Source organism: Eulemur rufifrons, chromosome 4 (assembly GCF_041146395.1).
Source record: "Eulemur rufifrons isolate Redbay chromosome 4, OSU_ERuf_1, whole genome shotgun sequence".
In the NCBI taxonomy this organism is placed as follows: domain Eukaryota; kingdom Metazoa; phylum Chordata; class Mammalia; order Primates; family Lemuridae; genus Eulemur; species Eulemur rufifrons.
Window position 1 is genome coordinate 21,932,664 of NC_090986.1, and position 19,026 is coordinate 21,951,689.

At 38.3% G+C, this 19,026-nt stretch overlaps 1 protein-coding gene across 4 annotated transcripts in view; it reads right to left on the minus strand.

Annotated features, from left to right (window-relative positions):
• Window positions 1-17,221, minus strand: part of NALCN (sodium leak channel, non-selective) — a 328,066-nt gene extending 310,845 nt beyond the window's left edge. For 2 of the 4 annotated variants that reach the window (XM_069467070.1, XM_069467067.1), the window contains exon 1: window positions 17,161-17,221. The gene's annotated coding sequence lies outside the window, so the exon portion shown is untranslated. Of the gene's footprint in view, window positions 1-17,054 lie in introns of all 4 variants that reach the window. The other 2 variants (XM_069467069.1, XM_069467066.1) reach the window with 1 other exon arrangement.
• Window positions 17,222-19,026: the final 1,805 nt, after the last annotated feature.

Genomic DNA, 19,026 nt, shown 5'->3' on the forward strand with positions numbered 1-19,026 from the left:
AAACTTAAATGAGGACAATGGGTGCCACTTAGTCCTCACCAGAGTACAAGAAGAACACAAATTTGTTTGCAGTGTGTGTGTGTGTGTGTGTGTGTGTGTTTGTGTGTGCAGCTGCAGTTTTTATTGGAAAAGAGAATAAAACATTAAAGCTCAAGACAAAGCAGCTCTGAGTCTGATCTCTTGTATTTGAGTGTCCACCTCTTTCACTATGTGCTCCTTGATCTACCTGGGTAGTACCTATGCCTAACCCTCCTATTCCCAGAAGAAATCAAGCTAATTGGCTTTAAGATGTGCTAGATATTTCTAGGCTCTCATTGCTCTGAATATTGACTTTGAATATGGGCTTTGCAACAGGCTTCACTAATTAATTTTATTTTACATAATTGGAGTTAGGGATTCTTGACATCCTATGTAAATATATGCAGAATATTCAAATTATGCTTGTTCTCTGATTTACTATGGTGGGAAGACATTCTCTGGTGGCCTTAATTTCAATGCCTCTTCAATGACAGTCTCCTATGTATTCAAAGACTGGGTGCAAAATCTTTTAGAAATCCTTCGAGGTGACACAACCCAAGGGAGAAAGTAAAGGAGTGACTTCACAATGTAGTTCAAGTTATACCAGAAATTTCATACACCGCTCAACAATCCCTTTTCCACTGAGCCAATGGAGATAGATGGACACATGGATTCCACACACCTTTTATTATCAATATGCCACCTAAAGCAAAATTGATTTTTGGTTATTGATTTGTTTATGAAGAGGAGTTCATATTCAGAATTTTTTTTAAATCTCCACTTTAGCTGCATTTGACCCACCAAAACAATGCAACTATAATTAAATGACATCAGCTATCACTCACTTTTACCTCACTTCACTTTACCTGCTGCCAGGTGTCACCAAATCAAACCACCCACAATGATCCAAGCTCCAAAGAAACCCAGCTAATCCACACATATGTGAAATCTCAACAAGCAGCTCCTGAGTCACTGAAAGTTTGACTGATTTAATGATATAAAATATCACATAAAGCGTTCAAGTAGTAAAATGAATTTAAGTTACAAACACATGAGGAATTTAAAATTAATTTGGGGCAGTTGATTGTAATAATTTTCCTTTACAAACAGAAATGTTGTTGTACACCCTCATTCATGCTGAATCAATATAACTGAGCACAAAAGACCTGTTATTCCCCTGATAAAGACCAGTAGGCATATTTAAGTATCCTAGGTGAGCTTATTATGTTGGTAGGAAATTGCTTCTGTGTATCTTAGCCTTATCAGTATTATGCTTTTATAAGTCAATATTTTTTTTCTGCTTACCAAAGTGTCCTTCATACGACAGTGCACAAAGTTTGAAAAACATGGCTTTCAAAAGTTTTTTCACACTTTTTAAAAGTAGTTGGTATTTTAAAAGTTCAATATCAGGATAGAGGATGAAGTTACGTGTCCACTGATAAATCTTTTACTCAGAAACAGCTTATAGCCTCTACAGAAATAGCTGTTTAAAAAAACAAAAATAAAAACAAAGAGAAAGAAACAGCATGTAGCAACTCAGGCAGAAAACATACTATGATTCATTGCTCTTTTAAATAGCTAAGATCCAGTTTTTGTATTCTGTGATAGCAATTTTACTTCTATTGGCATATACTTTCCCTACTTCCTTCCAGCACTCTTCACCACGTTGAAATTAAAATATTCAGTTTTCTTTAACTGTGAGGTATTTGCAACACTATGGGTCATTTCTTCCCTTTGCAACTCTCTTGGGTCCAGTATTAAAGTCTTTTTAATCTTCTATCTTGCAAATGATAGTTTACAGCATATCCTTTTTGCTATTCTCTAAACTTAATCCCTTAAAAGATCACCTGTTCTTACAGTTTCCATCATGATCTGTTGGTGTCCAGCTATTTTGCAGTCTCATACCAGTGCTGCTTCCCCCTCAGACATAGGAGACCACACCACCACCATCATCACTGGAGCATCAGCACGACAGAATGGTATTGGTCCAGCATCCTTCTGCTTCCCTCTCTCCTCTCGTGTCTCAGATCCCACTGCCCTGAGCCTTTCTGATCCCCCACATGCACCTGGAAGGACCACACAGGTTCTCTTTACAAACATTTTCAGTAGTGACTTCTTTCCTTGTTTCTTCATTCCAAATACATACAATGGCCTTTTTCACTTTATTCCCATTACTAGACCCCTTTCTAGACCATGGGACCTCAGGTCTGGGCTGCCTTTAAAAATGTTCCCTCCTTTATATAAAAAATCAACTTCCCAACACACCGTAGGTCTCTCCTGTAACCCAGAAAACCTCAACTTATCTTCTTGTTTCTCGTTCACTCATCCATTCATTCATTCACACAGCAAGTATGATGCGTCTGCTGTGGTACCAAGCACTGTGATATGTGCTGGGTATACAGCAGTAGGCACAAAGGCATTCTTGAAGTTTACAAAATGTCTGGATTATTTAACCTTATGTTCCAAGGACACTGAGTCTCATTGATTTTTACTTGCACTTCCTTTCTCACTCGTACCACCTGCTGTCTTCAAATTGCCCAAACATCCCATGATTCACCATCCTCCAACCTTTCTCAACTACTTCAAGTCCATTATTCTAGCTGCATCCTCTTTGTTGTCCACCACTAATCCCACGTCAGTCCTTCCCAATACACTAACTAACTTAACTACTGAAGAATTTCTGTCTATGTGTGTGATTTGTTTGTTATAAATGAAAGATTTAATATTTGGGAATAAAAGTGTAACCAAGAGAAACATACCACCTTGGTAATGACTCACAATATCTATTTTATTCTAAAAAGCCCCCCAAAAGGCAGAAGTTGCTGATTTATTTTTAAACATTAGGTGTCATTACAATTGTCAATACATCAACACCAACAACTACTCTTCTAATAACTTTTGTGCACAAACGGTGGGGTCTGTAGGAGCACAAGTGAAATTGTTTATCTACCATCCTATTAAAGACGCAGACACAGACACACACTTAATGGTCGACTTTTATCTCATTATTAGTATCCCCGTCATAGTTTGGGAAGGGAATTAAGATATGAAAAGGTTCAATAACATCCTCCGGACTCTTCACCTCAAACTTTTACTTTCACGTCCTTGGAAGACCAACCATCACTGCTGGCGAAAGTCGTCTCATTTCATCCATGTTTGGATAATTGTATTGATTTTTTTAAAAACACCACCCATTGTGTTAGGTGATGTGGATTTAGTACTGCGCAAAACATACTTGGTCTCTTCCCTCCAGGAAGTCCCGAATGCTCCCTGTTTCTGATGGCAGACAACATGGTAGAGGTAGAGTAGCTGATTAATTAAAAGAGAGCCTCTAGCATGGTATAATTACTCTTCAACCTCCATCTAGCGGCTTTCTTACTCCTTCACTACCTTATTTCTAGCTCTATACTACCTCCCTGGCCAAGCAATATTGAGCAGTGGATTCTCAACATGCTTCTGTGCTATCAGGCATAATGAGATCCATGCTAAAAGCCAAGACAGCTGACTATCTGATCCTTTCCTAGACCTCAAATACCTAAACCTTAAATTAAATTAGAAGAAAACAGTTCTATTTTATTTTCATCAACACACCAGTACAGGTTTATTGTAGGAAGACTGGAAAAATTATATAAACAAAAGGAGAAAATGAAAGCCATCAGGAATTTCACTTCTGGAGACTCAATCATTTTTGCAAAGTATTAATATTTGAACACATAGACTATTTCAGTCATTGAACAGCAGCTGCAGATGAAGCAATAATCAGATATGGTCTCTTTCCTCTTGGAATTTTCTTTAGCTGGGGCACTTACTCTCGAATGGGATATGAATTGTGTCTTTTTAAGGATTTTCCTTTCCATATGTATTTTTCCATCCATACATTTATTTTTAATGGCTGTTTACCCACTGTTTTGTAACCAGCTTTTTATTCATCTAGCAACATTCTGTGAACATCTTTCTCTGTCAATAAATGTGCATGCACAGAAAATCCTAACTGTAAATAAATACAACCTGCAGACATCTGTGTCCCTTTCTTGTCTTTCTTGTCTCATAAGCGCGTTTACACACTTGTATGTCCAAGACCTTGAGAGGTAAACAGATATAAGCACAGCTTTCTAGATTAGGATCCAAATGTTGAATTTGTATCTGAAAAAAGTATCATCCCATATTTTGAAGACAAGTGAATTTGATGTTACCAATTTTTTAATTTGAATATTACAATCTTATTTCCAGTATTTCTATTTATCCTTCTTTTTATTTTATATGGCCACAGAACTCAAAACAACAAACCACTGAAATCTACATTTGAACAAGTTTCCTGCCTTTGTTCCATATGCATGTTTAAATCTTTAATTGTACTACAGTACACCATAGTAAAAACTTGAATACAAAAGGGGGATCCTGAAATAGCAAAATGTCGTTGTTTCTGTAAAATTTGACCATCCACTCTGTTTGCCAAATTCCTTCTCAGACAGAAGACATTCCCATTCAGAACAAATTAATATAGATTGCATCATAAGTTTTATGCCATGATTTAAATTAGGAAAAAAATCCCACTATTTTTGTCTTATTTTCTGTTATCCAACATCCATCTGCCCTGCCTTATGTTTAACTGTCCTTGTCCAGTGCACCTTCCTGCAGCTCCCAGAGCACACTTCAGCCTCAGAGCTTCTGATACCTGCACCTCCCTCCTCCTGCTTGATTGTCCTATCACTGCATCTTTAATGGCTCAAATTCCCCTCTCTCTCCTAGCCCAGATCATCTGTGTTCCCTGCAGGGAACTGATGACTGTGGCCCACGCTCTCCCACTCTGCCTCTCCATCCATGAGGTCACCTCTTCTGGCCTCCACAGACCGCACATGGCAAGTGGCATTTTCCATACCAGAGTGCAGCAACCCCAGTGTCTCCCATTTAGTGGCTGCTCAGTTATTACCTTTTGATTTTAATAATAAAAACCATTTAAGAGAAAGTACTAAAAACAGGATTTAACATAAAACTGAATGTTATTCCCTTGTCAGGATGCTTTATCTAAAGGAAAATAATCTTCAATAGCACCCACACATATGCGCCCATATACACACAGAAACATACAAACACACACATACACAAATGTGATAAAATGCTTTGGGAGACATGGAAGTTTCCATGATAAAATAGTGAGAGCATTGGTTGATTTCCGCCCAAATTATGTTTACTGCCATGTAAAAAACATATTTCTTCCAACAAAATTGTTTATTGAGGGCTTATTATGCACCAGGCCCTGTTTTAAGAATATCATACATTATGTCATTCAATTCTTATCAGAACCATTTTACAGATGGGGAAACTTAGGCGTAAAGATGTCTTGGATATGAACCAAGACAATGTAGCATACAGAACTATTGGATTAAAAGTTATCATAGAATGACAGATAATAAAAAGAAACCAACTTTTTCAGTATATTTTAATCATATAACCTGGTAATTATAAACTATCTTGGCATCAATTATTGTTTGTGAAAATAGTACAGATATTTCGTCTCCTAAAATTAAATACCTTTCTATTATGTGATTCCATTTATAGTTTTTCTCAACATACATTTTTAAAAAAATGTCTATTTTTTCTGGAAAGAAATCATTAAATTTCTCATCAAATCCATATGAATGGCCTTTTCAGGTTTCTAAGTCAGTATCCATTCATCAATCCTTTTTCCTTGAGAATGAATCCTAGAAATATTGTCTCATGCTTTCACTATCTTTTCCCCAAATTCTGAAAAAATTGAGAAAAAGGTATTTACTAACTCCCATCTGATAATATCACATCATGGAGTAAAGAAACAGATTTCTTCATTTCCTAAAGTTACAGATTTCTTAATTTCCTAGAGTTACTTTTAGTCTCACAAATTCTTGACTGAATATGTGAAGAATGTGAAAACTAGAAAATAGATTTTACCTATCATACATGGCTAAAAGAATGTATGTGTCTCTGCAGAGACTGTACTAGGGCAATACAAAAATAATTTATTGAGAGAAGTCCTTCAAAATCCAAAGCCCAGAATGCAGATGTTATGGTTTTGTTTTGTAGTGTTTTCTGTTCTTCCAGCAAGAAGCATCCAGAGTAAATAGAAGTTATCATTTAGAAGTTATCACGAAGTGGTTGTTTATTAATAAAAAGAACTACATAATCTAATAATGATGTGTTGGACTATCCTGAGAGGTAGTAAGCTCCTTTCTGGATACTTTCTTTTAGAGAGGACGACTGCATATTTTGGAGTTTGCAAAGAGGATTTTTGCATTGTCTGGAACTTCGCAATAGATTATGTCCAGAGTGACTTCTCTCTGGTCATAATGATAAAAGTTATTAATACTGTTGAAGCTGCTCACATTTTTATGTATTTGATCATTTCTTAGGGTAGACTGATGGTCCATAAAGTACTTTATATATTTATAGAATAGAAGAAGTATGCTTAGGCATTATGAACCCTTTTTTTTTTTTTTACATAGAAGTTTAGAACAAACATTTATTGAAAGCTTACTCTGGGCCAGGCACTATTCTATTCTAAGCACTTAACACCTCTCTGAAGTAATTTTTAGTATTATCCTCACTGTATAGATTAAAAATCTGAGGCAAACATGCCCAGATCTCCATGAGTTGGAAGCAAGTTTGAAATGCTAGCAGTCTGTTTTGTTGGGAGAACAGAGGTGAGTGGGAGAGTGGGAGGGAGGCAGAGAACTGGAAAATAATTTAGTTGTTACTTTTTAACCTTAAGAACTTTTGTACATTTCAAATGTTTCACAATGATGTGGTTTATTTACAATTTCTTTAAAACAAGTACATTGTTTTTTAAAATTTCAGTTTAAATAATTTATACCTAACATTTGCTGAAGGTTTATTATGTGTGAGACTAAGAATTTTGCCCAGATTATTTTATCTATTTCTCACCACGCCCCAGTGAGGCAGGTGAGTCTGTTATTCCTACTTTATGGATGAAACTGAGGCTTGGAAAAGGCAAGTGCCCTGCTGGAGTTCACACCACTAGAATGTGATAAGCCAAAAGGGAGCCAGGTCTTTCTGATTTTCATCCCTGTGATATGCTGCTGTCCGCATCTTCTTTCAATCTGACCCATCTAAGGTTTTGTGAATAGAATGTTCTTCTTTCCCAGAGAACAGAGATGGGAGTCTCTGAGTTCCTGCCTCCCCGGGTCTGAGTAGCAAAACCATATCAGAGCATGCCTGCCACTAGACCTGCAATGCCAGTCCTTCCGGGCCCTCACAAGCAAGTCTCCCGTCAGTCCCCCGGGTATCCTTTGCCCGTGAACTTCAAAGGCTGGATGCATCTTTCCCTCTAATCTGGAATCTGCTTGGAGGAAAGGCAGGCAGCTGGACTGTTTTCTTTCTTAAATGCGGCCAGCCGGGAGTCCTGTCTCCCCCAGCAACACAGCAGAGAACACCATGTTAGCAGGAGAACTACGACATCATTGGAAATGTGACCCCTGAGCATCACAGCAGCAGTATCAGTCTCAACAGTGGAACAGCTGCCTCCCTCCCCTGCCCCTGCAGTTAGACGACCGCTGTGGTTGATTTTCAATATAATTTTGGACAAAAGTAAATGGCCGGATTTGGCTAGTGTCCCCTTTTCTTCCTCCCTCTACTCTTCCCCCACCCCCTCTTCCAAATACCACTTTTCTTTTGGAGTACTTATTTATGCCTTGGCCCTCACTAAATCAGGATGTAGCTCTGTAAAAACACAATGCTACATGCATGGGCTAGTCCCAGCAAGACTACAAGGGCCAAGGTGGGTGACCTCAGAGAAAGCCAAATATTTCAAAGGACCATCTCCAAAAACAGGCTCTTATTTTCTCCTTTCCTTTTGTCAACACACTGATTAGAAACAGAAAATGGTTTCCCACTTTTTATACTGAATCTATTTCCTTAATCTCAAACAAAAAGCAGCATGTTATTTTTCTCTGATTCTTTCTATAAATACACTAAAATAGTGTTGTTACTTCACTAAAGATTTTTTTTTTTATTGTGAAAATTGAATTTCCTTTGACCTTTAAAAGTTTTTAGGTTTAGTAAAGGGATTCAGGATAGCCTAAAATGCCCCAACATCCTTTTGTCATTGTACTCTACATGCCCAAACTAAAACTGTCCAGCAGGAGAGAGAATGAGGTTGTATTTTTGTCACCTAAATCACTGGATTTTTTATTTTTATTTCATTGTGGTAAGAACATTTAACATGAGATCTACCCTTTTAACAGATTTTTAAGTGCACAATACAATGCTAACTACGGGCTCAATGTTGTACAGTAGATCTCTTCATCTTGTGTTACCGAAATTTTCTACCTAGTGATTAGCAACTCCCTATTTTCCCCCCTCCTACCCCCTCGGAAACCATACTCTACTCTCTGCTTCTATGAATTTGACTATTTTAGATATGGTATTGATTACAAATTGAGGTAATCAGGTTGCACATGTAGGTTGAGTAGCTTCTCTCAGCCCCAACCCAGAAAATTCGACCCATTTAACAAGCCCTTGCCATTCTCTCTAACTTTATAAAGGATATACATTTAAATTTTTGAGTTATTCTGGGTACAATGTAGGTGTAGAGAAACTTTAAGAAATGAATGTCAAGAAACTTTAAGAAATGAATGTCAAGGTTAAGAATCACCACAGGTTGACTGTGTAATTTTGTAAGAACATAAGGTTTTCTACTCGTAGAGTAGTTCCTAAAAGCCTCACCCATTCTCCATGAGATGGCAGAGGCTTCAAAGGTTTTCATCATTCAATAGTACAGTGATAGATATTTTATTTTAATGAGTTGTTACTGTCATTTAAATATTATAAAAAAACAGAAAGAGGATAGTTATTTGTCACTGCTTAATCTCTTAACACGAACCTGTAATGGCTGGATAAATCAAGTGAATGGTTTAAAATAGGGGTTTCCAGAACTTGCTACTACATTTAAACATGCAATACGAATCCACAAACTTTGGACAAAGAAGAGGAATGGTTTAAAATAATAACTACTAAAAATTGATTAACATCTGAATTACCTGGAGAGATTCTTAAACATTCTCAATCCTACAGACTGAATGTTTATGTCTCCATAAACGTATGTTGAAGCCCTGATCTCCAATGTATTTGGAGGTAGGGTCTTTGGGAGGTAATTAGGTCATGAGGGTGGAACCCTCATGAACGGGATCAATGCCCTCATAAGAGGTGAGATGAGAATAAGAGTGAGAATGAAAACAAGAGTGAGAGAGTGAGATAGAGATGGAGAGAGAGAGAGAGAGAGAGAGAGGAAATGAACTCTCTGAGCCACGTGAGGAAAGAGCAAGAAGGTAACTGTCTGCAGACCAGGAAGAGAGCCCTCACCAGAAATCAGCACCTTGATCTTGGCCTTAATCTTACAGTCTTCAGACTGTAAGAAACAAGTGTTTGTAGTTTAAGCTCCCTAGTGTGTGGTATTTGTAATAGCAGCCCAAGCTGACTAAGCAACTCAAGCTTAAGCCTCCTTCACCTCAGACATAATAAATTAAAATCTTTAAGGGTGGAATAACGGAAATAGTATTTTTAAAAAACACTCCTGGGAAAACTGGATAGCCACATGTAGAAGACTGAAACAAGACCCACACCTTTCACCTCTCACAAAAAATCAAATCACAGTGGATAACAGACTTAAACCTAAGATGTGAAACTATTCAAATTCTAGAAGAAAATGTGGGAAAAACTCTTATAGACATTGGCTTAGGCAAAGAACTTATGAAGAAGACCCCAAAGGCAATCACAACAACAACAAAAATAAATAAATGGGACCTGATTAAATTAAAGGGCTTCTGTACAGCCAAAGAAACTGTCACGAGAGCAAACAGACAGCCTACAGAATGGGAAAAAATTTTCACATGCTACACATCCAATAAAGGACTGATAACTAGAATCTATTTAGAATTCAGGAAAATCAGCAAGAAAAAATCAAACAACCCTATGAAAAAGTGGGCCAAGGACATGAATAGAAATTTTTCAAAAGAAGACAGAAGAATGGCCAACAAACATATGAAAAAATGCTCAACATCTCTATTCATCAGGGAAATGCAAATCAAAACCACAATGAGATATCACTTATCTCCAGTGAGAATGGCCTTTATCAAAAAGTCCCAAAACAATAAATGTTGGCATGGATGCGGAGACACAGGAACACTCATACACTCCTGGTGGGACTGCAAACTAGTGCAAACTCTGTGGAAAGCAATATGGAGATACCTTAAACAGGTACAAGCAGACCTACCATTTGATCCAGCAATCCCATTATTGGGCATCTACCCAAAAGAACAAAAGTCACTCTATAAAAAAGACATCTGCACTCAAATGTTTATAGCAGCACAATTCACAATAGCAAATGTGTGGAAATGACCCAAGTGCCCATCAATACATGAGTGGATTAATAAAATGTGGTATATGTATACCATGGAGTACTACTACGTTATAAGAAACAATGGTGATATAGCACCTCTTGTATTTTCCTGGATAGAGCTGGAACCCATTCTACTAAGTGAAGTATCCCAAGAGTGGAAAAATAAGCACCACATGTACTCACCATCAAATTGGTTTCACTGATCATCATCTAAGAGTACATTTAGGAATAACATTAATTGGGTGTTGGGCAGATGTGGGGGGATGGGTGTATACATACATAATGGGTGCGATGTGCACCGTCTAGGGGATAGACATGCTTGAAGCTCTGATTCGGGGGAGGAGGGGGGGCAATGGCAATATACGTAACCTAAACTTTTATACCCCCATAATATACTGAAATAAAAAACCAAACAAACAAACAAAAAAACTCTCCAGGTGATTCCCACACACCTCTCCCATCACTGGTCCCAAACTAATGAGGGGATCTCTAGTCTAGATGCTCAGAAGAGCACTTAACATTTAGTTTACATTGCAGAGTAAGGACTCATTGTGTCAGGAAAAATAAGAGTCTAATTATAAGCAACACATGCAAAATATAAATCTGAGACAAAGATTTTTATTTATAATTGTATGTATATACAGTATATTCTATTCTTAAGTTTTCCTCAGAGATCTTCAGGATTTACAAAAAAAAAAAAAAAAAACAAAACTAACTCGAATCCATGTTATATACAGGAATACATGTTTGTTTTATGAAAAGATGACTGTGAAATTTGTTTTTGTTGGAATTTCTGTGACAATTTTCTAGTCTAGAATATACCTTTAAAGAGCTATTCAATGTCTTCAAAGGAAGGAAGGAAAATGAAGTTGCCTACTTCAACTAAGTAGATTTTTAAATTGCATTCATTTTTTACTTAATAAGGGGTAGAAAATTGTTTCTGAGGATCCCCAGAGTTAAATTTTTTTTCTCCATAAAATATTGACATATATTGAGCTGAGGGAATAAGAAAAGGTCTTCCCAAATCCAGCAGGCACCATTTCTGGGAATTTAAATCCCTTATTTACAATGTGTACTTTAATCTCTGTGCTTTAGCTCCTGGAAGAAATAATTAAGCAAGTTTCCATGTTTCCTTGCTTAAAAGATTCTCATCCATCCCAGTTTTACATTATTTGTGTGTTTTGTTTTTTCACTGCCAGCAAATTTTGTTACAAATAATCATAGTATTTTAAGCTATTACTGACTTATATCATATCTAATACAAATTTGTATCTTGTCTAATATAGGATTCCATAATTTGCACTTTTCAAAAATAGTAATTCTTTTAAAAAAAATCCTTCCTCTACTCCAGAAATGAATGATATGTGAAACTGATCTCATGTGAATTTCGTAATAATAAAAAGAGAACAGTTAGGAAAAAATAATGAAGCAAAGGATTTAACTTATAGATACTATTAATATTAAATGAAAGATAAAGTAGTAATTACTTGTTTTACCTAGACACAATAAAATACAAGCAAAAATACCTCAGATCATCCAAGGTTGAAGATTTGCACTTATTTTTAACCCATGACTCCTTTCATCTGCTTCATTCAGTCACCAAGTTCTGTTACCATTTGTTTCTATAGATAAATCTTTACCATTCATCTCTTCATTTCCATTACCATAGTCTGATTCCAGTTTCTCATTCTTAGAATTTCACACCCAACTTCTCAAATACCTTCCTTCACTAACCTCCTTGCCATCATTCTTAGTTCTTGGCATTCAAATATATCCTATAGATACCTATAGATTAATATTCCTTATTGGAATGAGGTATCTATTAGTTTTATCTATTAGATCTAGAGATTTTCTATTTTATAGTGAATTCATCATGTTTTCATTTTTAAGACTTTATCTGCTTTCTCTTCCTCTCTAGTTCTGTTTTGTTATTTTCTGTACTTCTCAAACTGAAATGCTGACTCCTATTACCATTTTAAGTCACAGAACCCTTTGAGAAGATACTACCTAGTATCCACAGGTCATGTCTTCCCCTCCCCTCAAAAAATACACACAATATTTTTGGCTATACATACTATAATGCTATGATTATTAGCATATACAGGAGGCTTATAATTATAACTTTATTAAAGATAGCAGCTTTTATTACTTTAAGGTTCTTTTTTCAAATTTAATTATTTTTGGAACTATTTTCTGATACTGTGAACTTCTACCTCATCTATTTTTGTACTGGTAGGACTTGCCTAGTATGTATTTCTTCATCTATTTATTTTTCATTTTTAACCCATATTCATAAGAGAATTATCTTCTGATATTTTCCAGGACTACACATTTTAAGGATATTATTTTCTTCTTTGCTGATAATTTTGGAAAGGGTGTACAAAGTCAATTTAAATTTTCTATCTGTGGACAGGTAATTTTTTAAAACTTGATCAGAATGCTGATAGAATTTTTTCTTTTTATTGGTTTTCAAATCCAGAGTGTTCACCAGGCTCCATCTAGATGTTGGCTATGTTTTATTAATTTTTCCTGATACATGATAACCTGTTTTAATCTGTATATTTAGATATTTTTTAATTTAAAAGAAAAAATGATCTTATCTCACTTTAACACATGGCTGTACTCCACTTGCTCTGATCTCTCTGTCAGGAAAAACAGTTATTTGTGTGTCTCTGTTGGCTGTCTTCCATACATATCATCCTCTCCCCAAACAAAGTCTGCTTTTCATCTCTCTCTGCATAATTGGAGACTCACTCTTGACCTCTGCATAAATGATTCCTTTGGCTGCAGAGTTCTGGTCTTTTCTACTTCTAATTCTCCTTGCCCTGCTCCTTGGAACTTCGCTCCTGCTGCTCCTTGGAACTTCGCTCCTGCCCCAACCTGACCCTGGGGTCAATCTCTGTCATCAGAGCATATTCCACTGGTGTGGCTGCATTTACCCCAGGACTTCATGGAGAAATTGTTCCAGGAGCCAAGCAATTCTGTCTTACCAACAGCCTGCTCCCAACATCAGCCTTCAGCCCTTCATATTAAGGGGCTCTTCCAGAATTTCTTTTCCTTCATTCTCATACAAATCTCTTAGAAAGGGAATCGCGAACTAAACTTTAGTTTTGGCTATCGGTCCAATTCCATCTATATCGAATCTACCAGAAAAGTCTTGGATTCTATGGCCTAGGAACAAAAGAAAGGTCCTCTTCTTCCTTTACCTGTGGGGGTACAGATTTTTCACTATATAAACTCCGTTGATCATTTATTTGAAGTCTGAGTAGGAAAGCAAAAAGTAAAACTAGACTCCTGAACTCAACAGCCAATTTTCTGAAAGACTTTGCATTGACTTTTTTTTTTTTCCAGCTTTCAACTTTTATAGCATTCCTGAAGTGGTTTTGCTGTAAGAGGTATATTTTATCATCTGTTTTTTGGATGAATTTGTTAAAGGTCAAGTGTTTAGGCAGCACAAAGGACAGAAGCCCAAATTATTATTTCTTCTTTTATTCCTGTAAAAGAAAGAAGGTGAACCACAAATATTTTTTAAAGGCAGATTTACCTCAAAAATATATTTTTTGTTTTTTTAGCGGTGGAGTCTCACTGTATTGCAGATGCTGGAGTGCAGTGGTGCAATCATAGTTTACTATAACCTCAAACTCCTGGGCTCAAGCAATCCTCCCACCTCAGCCTCCCAAGTAGCTAGGACTACAAGCATCCACAACCAATCCTGGCTAATTTTTAAATACTTTAGAGAGAGGGAGGTCTCACTGTGCTGCCCAGGCTAGTCTCAAACTTCTGGCCTTAAAGCAATCCTCCACCTTGGCCTCCCAAAGTGCTGGTATTACAGACATGAGCTGAAAAGCATATTAAGGAACTTATTCAAAACTATAATGTGAATTCTTTAGGAAACCATATAGACAGATATAGTTATGGATATTTGGAGATGTATACACACACATATATATACACATACATACACATGGATATGCATATCTATCCATAATCATTTAGATACTTCTTTTTTTCAGGATATAATTATTTGGAACTTATCATGAGAAAACATAAAATAGAAATAAATTTTCATACTATAACTATCTATCAAGATACTGTTTATAATCATGAAATACCAAAAAGAGCAAATGTCCAATGATAAATGTATATTTACATACATGAAGCTGTATTCACTAGGTATGGTGTTAAATAGCCATTTATAATTTTTTAAGTAAGCAAACTATATAGAAATATTTTAAAATGCTTATGATAAATATTAAATGGGAAAACCAGTATAAGAGTTGTACAACACCCTGACTACAACTACCTATAGTCTTGCTTTTGTAAAGACTACAGAAAACATAGATATTTTGATCATTTGTGTTAGGTTGTTAGAAGTATGGGTGTTAATTTTTTTCCTCTATCATTCTATCATCTCTATCATCTTTGATTATTTTAGAATTCAAAGTATAAATTTAAAAAATTTCAACTTTTGCATAGAAAGAGTTTTGAAGGTGTAAAACTTCTTGTGTAGGTTGTAGAGACAAGTTAAAATCATATAACACTGGTCAAACACTAAAATATTGATACCATAGGGCAGCGGGGCAGTTATTAATCTATTTAAGCTCAAGACCATAGTTTCCAAGCCAAAATTAGAAAATAGTACATCTCTCTGTGTATCTCCGTTTACATATTTGTCTTTCCTGGCAGATTCTTAGGGTCTGGGTCCATCTCTTTTCCTCACTGAACACCCAGCTCCTGGTCCAGTGGCTGGCTTACATTAATATCACAATATAAAGGTGTGGATATGAATTTTTCTTCACAAACTTGACATCTACATGTGACTCTTTTCCCCTGGGTTAAATGTACACAGCATGGAAATTCTGAATTTATTTGGGCATCATTGGTAAATAATAAATATGTACCTGTGTGCATAGGTGCACACACACCCATGCACACACACAATGTATGCAGGGAAGAGAAAAGCAGCAACTGGAACACATTTCAAAGGAATGCCATACCCCAAAAAGAAGAAAATGCTACTCAAAACTTCAATTTGCCGAACTGCAAGCAAATGATGATATTTTGAGTAGATATTTTCTTTCTAAAGTATACTGTTTCTCTTTTGAATATCTTGCAAGTCTTATCCAAAGTTATATTACCACCATTTTACAAGACATGATTTCTCCTCAATTTTTATAGACATTTCCATAGTCCTTAAGTGACAGCACATCTATTCTAAAAAGATGTCATGTCTTCTACAAACATAAAAGAGGATCCAATGAGCATTTTTTACTCTTTTAGTTTTTCTCCAAAGCCAGATTTTCCCTTCACCCTGTCTGTTTTTAGCAATGGCTGGGTCAAAATACACTATGGAATATTTAAAAATCCAATCTAGAAAGGCACACAGAATGAACACCAACCAGTCAGGAAATAAATATTTGTTGTTATTGAAGAGGTTTGATTTTTTGTTTAGAACTGCTGAAACGTAGCCTTTGAACACGAAAAGCCACTCCTGCTGCATATCTGCCTCACGGATAACTGCCACACAGTTCCCCTTCTCCTCTCCCAGGGAGTATCACATCATAGTTGCAACTATGAAAATGTGAATCATAATTTTTTTAAAAATAGCCACCTGTTAATTTTTGATCCCCCATTAGAGGTGTTTTCCACCAACTAAGAACACAAAAGCCACCGGTACTCAACTCCCATTTCTCACCACCAGGGCAATTGGGCCTAGTTGATGGCCACACAAACACGAGATTAAGATGAAAACCTTCCCAGGCCTGCGAGTGGGTGTATTCACACGTCCTTAATAACACAGTCCCTGAAAAATTTACCCTACGGTATTTCAAGAACTTGGGATCTGAGTTCAGAGTTATCACACCATCCTGACAGAGGAATATGCAAGTCAGGGAGAAAACCCCTTGATCCAGGATCCAGGCCGGCGGTGGGATTCCGGCCAGGCCATCCACACTGGTCTCACAAAGATTCAATGACAAAATGGTGTTGTTTGGCAGGACACTGCTTTGCTTGCTGTGTGGCCACCCCAGTGATAGCTGCTCCACCAGGCCAATTAATAAAATGAGGGATATTTAGCAAATAGCAATCCGTAGGGGCATGGGGGTGGGGCAAAGCCACGGGTCCCTCTTGAAACCTGCTGGAGCAGGACTGCCCCCCACACCTGCGCGTTCGCTCAGAGGTTTACCGAGGCAGCGGCCCGGTGCGGAGTGGGCAGGTGCAGCCGCTGCCATGACGCGCACCAGCCGCATCCCTAGCCACCTGCCCCCCTACACCTGCTAGCAGCCTAGGCGGGGCAGGCCCCAGGTCTTGCCAGCGCTCGGCGGCTTCCAAGGCCCGCCAAGGCGCATCCTGCGGCGGGGGCCCCAAGCACCGGGCGCGCAGGGGCACGAAGGGCGCATCGCGGTTCCCCGTGCAGCAGCCAGACCCGCGTGGAGCCCCGCATCCCGCGTAGTGCTGGGGGCGCCCTTCCCCTCCCCCGCGCCGGGCCCAGGCCCTCAGGTCCTCAGCACCTCCTGCCGCCCCCGCGCCCCGCACCGCCCCGCTCCAGCCCCGCCCGGGGGCCAGCAGGCGCGCAGCCAGGGCCCCGGCGCACGGCATGGCGACCGGCCGCGCCGCAGCCTCCCGGGCAGCAGCGGCAGTGACCAACCTGTAACCCCAGCGCTCAGAGCGGTCATGGTGCCCGCGGGCTGCGGCGGCGGCGGGATACGTGCGAGGCGCGGCGCCCGCAGCGGGCGGGGACGCGGGCCCCTCACCTACCGCGCTCCGTCAGCGCGCTCGGCCGGGCTGGGGCCGCGGCTCCGCGCTCGTGTGTCAACTATGTAGCTATCGCCGGGGCGGGGTGGGGGAGGGGTGCGGGAGCGAGAGTTTTAGGGCCTTTATTTTTTTTTCTTTTTGAGTTGGATGTGCTGCAGGGGCTGCAAGGATGCCGAAAGCTGAAGGGAGAGAACCGCGGAGAAGCCTGCGCTGCAGCTGGTGGCGAGCGCGGGGGTCGGTATTATCGAGTTCCTTCTCTCTGGCTGCCACCCTCAGCCAGTCTCACAGCAACAGCTGGGCTCTCATCTGCGAGCTCCTCTGTGGCTTTCGTGCTCACCAGCACAGGAGCAGGGCATACACGGGGTACACCCAGGGTCACAGCATAGAGAGGCCAGCAAGCCCAGTGTGTGTGTGTGTGTGTGTGTGTGTGTGGTCTTACTCACCGGACACATATTTGAAGATGTTTCACCCTTGAGTTGCTAAATGATGAATCCAGTCACGCTTATCATAGTTTTCTAAGTATGTTGACATTTTCCCTTAACATTAAAATATATTGTCATGTGGATGAGGCTGAAGATTCATTTATAAATTGATAGTTACCCACATGCCCTGTAAGTATATCTGGACAGTAAAGTGCATCTGAGGTTTCCCAGGGCTCCCAGCAGAGCAAGTTGAGGGAAATCCTGAATCTTAAGCACCATGCTTATGCCCAGGGGACATCTTCCCACCCAGTCCCACTCTCTGAAAGATTTCCTTTGTAATGTAGTCAGATTATCAAATCCACCAAGGAACTCTTGACCAGTGACTTAGACATCATGTACACAGACACATGAATAAATGGAGAGAGAAAACCGAATGAAGCCTCCTCTAAAAGATAAATCCTAAACAAAGAGCAATTGCTATCACAAAATGTTATATCCCAAAGGATAGAAGTGAAATTACACACACTTACATTTTAAAAATGTATTTTCTGGATACATGTATTTAATTGTTCCCGTATTTTAAAGCTCTATTCACAATCCATTCATATGCACAGTCCACATTAGCACTTTTTATTTTTTAAAGGAAAATTTAAAAATAATTGATATTTCATGAAATACAGAGCCATGTGGAATTTTTTTTTCAAATTTCTGAAGATTTCAAAAAGAACGACTATGTAAAAAGCTAAGTTTTTTACATGTTAAACATGTTTTTATTGATACATAATCTAATATGTGTGCATGTTTATATGCTACATGTGATATTTTACTACATGCATAGAATGTGTACTAAGTTAGAGTATTAATATTTGTGGTAGCCATCAATCCCTAGCATCCTCACAGCATCTATTATTCTTTTGTCTTGTTAATAATAGTCATTCTAACTGTGGTAAGATATGGTTTTAATTTGCATTTGCCTGATGATTTGTGATGTTGAGCATTTTTTCATACACCTGTTGGCCATTGGTATGTCTTCTGTCTTCTTTTTAGAAATGTCTGTTCATGTCCTATGCATACTTTTTAATGAGATTGTTTGTTTGTCTGTTTTTTACTGTTGAGTTATTTGAGTTCCTTATATATTCTGGGTATTAGTCCCTTATCAAATGAATAGTTTATAATTATTTCCTCCCATTGAACAGGTTGTCTCTTCATTCTGTTGATTGTTTCCTTTGCTGTTCAGAAGCTTTTTAGTTTAATATAGTCCCATTTGTCTATTTTTTGTTGCTGTTGTTGCTTGTGCTTTTGAGGTCTTAGTCATAAAATCTTGGCCTAGACCAATGTCCTGTGGTGTTTCTCCTATGTATTCTAGAGTTCTGGGTCTTACGTTTAAGTCTTTAATCCATCCTGAGTTGATTTTTGTGTATGGTGAGGGATATGGGTCCAATT